Raw genomic sequence first — 2,502 nt, forward strand, 5'->3', positions numbered from 1 at the left:
CAAATAAGCTTGCTAGCCATTGTTATTCCCATTAAAAAGATAAATTATCTTTTCAAATAATTCTTCCTAAATATAAAGATATATAAAATGCAACTTCTATATCTAGCAGGATAGCTTAAGTAGAAACCCCACCACTGTAAATACCTAAATAGGATGGGCGAAATATAACAAAACATATTAAATGCATCGTTAAGTTTTCAACAAAGAGAAAAGGGGAAACTTGCAGGTACCAGAAATAAAATGGAAACTGAAAACCAAAGGGTAAGCATGTAAGCGGAACATGAGACTGTCTTGTGATATATTTCTCCTCCCAGTATTTTAGGGACTCAAGCTGTATTTTCCATATGAGACAGGAGATGTACCCTGAGGCCTGGCAAAGAATTTGAAATGAGAGACCTGAACAGAGCTGGGACCCTGAAATGTCTACACATTTGGCAGATGATTTAATTTTAAAATTGCCCGATATCACAAGAAGATAGGAAGGAAGCTTGTCTGTTTCTGTCTAGGCCATATAGAAAAAAAATTATATCCCCAAACAAAGTGAAGTTCTAGTTCTATGGCTATTGTGGGTTTGAGGTTAAAATGAACATATTGTTCCTTTGAGCAATGTGCATCATATTATTCCTGAGACAGTGATTACCATCAGGCCACCTGGCAAAGCTACTTCAAAGCTGTCTCTTAAAGACATGCCACAAGTATTATCTCAGAAAAAAAGGCAGGGAAAACCCTCATTAAAATAAACTGACAATTTAAAAAAGAAAACATATGGAATCACAGGAATAAATTACCATAAATGAGACTGAGCAGATATCATACAGTGATTAGAGACTCAAGAACTTGAGATATAGAAAGATGATGTAAAAAAGAGTGTAAAAAATAGTGTATATCAGTGTAAAATATTTTAAATGCACAGAGGTATACACATGGCTGCACTGACAGGTAGTTAGCCAAAGGGTGTATGGGGAGGAAGAGATCAGATGATCTAGATGAGAAAGGAGGCTCAAAGGTAATGAGGCAAAGTATGTGAGGATCCATGTAAAGGAAGCAGTTCGAAGAATAAGAAATTAGTAAAAATGGCCTAATTTGGGTGCATACTATAGAATCATGAGAAATAAGGTTGGGTAGATAGAATGAGTCCATTTCAGCAGGGTGAGACAGGCTGAAGTAAACATTGGGCTTGGTTTCCAGCATTCATCCATCGCTTCCCTAATAAGCAGCCGTGTGATTGGGAGTGGATCGCGGTTGAAGAGTGGGCCTGACTGGTCCACCATTCCCCCCCCAAATATGTCTCACCTACAGTTCTTTAATTGTGTGGAGTAAACCCGCCCTCACGTCATGGGTGCTCTGTGCCACTGTAAGTTTCCTTCTCTATTGCTCCCCCTTTTGTTTTCTGGAATTCGCAGCACCCAATTACACACACACACAAAGACAAGCGCAAGTGAATGGCTCAAAATGTCCCTGACGCCTTAAAAGCAGTACCTGTGTCGTAGCATAACAGACATTTAGAATTCCGATTGGTGTAATGTAGAAGGGAGTAAAGGTGAATGATGTGTTCATAAAAACATTTATTCATAAATGTTTTTAACAACCATCTGGGGCAGAGGGTGCTGATTTGTAGCCTTTAATGATTTCCATGACAAATCAACCCGTAGAATGGGAGTAAACACTCTCAACACAGCTAGTTTCAAGCTCCAAGCAGTTTGCAAAATTCTGGATAATTTAGCACTTGCCTGTCTCAAACCACTACAAGCTGGTTCTAGCACACCACAGATCTCAACCTACCTTCGGAAGACAGGATCGTACCACGTCGGATGTTCACTCACTGATGGGCCATCCCTCACATTTTTCTAGCTGGTTGTATGGATGACAGATATTCTTCTCAGATTCTAGCAATAGAGTTACTGCCATCCTAGGTATTGGCAATAATTTTTTCTTTGTCTTTATACATATTTTAATAAGAAGTTGTAAAACAAAACCCCAGGAACTATTTTAAGTTAGACTCCCAAACTATAAAATCTTAATAACATTTCCAAATTTGTTATTCATTAATTCAACAAAATGTATTAAACACTTTTTAGACACAGTTTTAGGTGGCAAAGATAGAGCATGGGGAAAAGTAAAATAATTAAAACCAGACAGACAAATTCCTTTTCCTCTACCCCCCAAAAATTCTTCCCTAATTTGGTTTATAAAAATATTTCATTTCTTTCCTTTATATAAATGAAATACATGGCAGTATACATACATAAAAATCTGATTTTGAATGTATAAATGCTGGAAGGAAATAGCTTGCTTAAAAGTAAAAATATGACAGATCATAGTAAAACATCTGCAAGTAGAATTTTTTTTTTAAGTAAAGCTGCAAGTCACAGGATCAATGAGCCACCTATTAAACAAAATAACTATTAACAACTACAGCATTTTTGTAACAGAAAAAAATCTGAAACATCGATCAATTGGAAAGTAAATAAATTGTTATAGATATGTACAATAAAAAGTTAT

Source organism: Propithecus coquereli, unplaced genomic scaffold (assembly GCF_000956105.1).
Source record: "Propithecus coquereli isolate 6110/MARCELLA unplaced genomic scaffold, Pcoq_1.0 Scaffold47, whole genome shotgun sequence".
Taxonomy (NCBI): domain Eukaryota; kingdom Metazoa; phylum Chordata; class Mammalia; order Primates; family Indriidae; genus Propithecus; species Propithecus coquereli.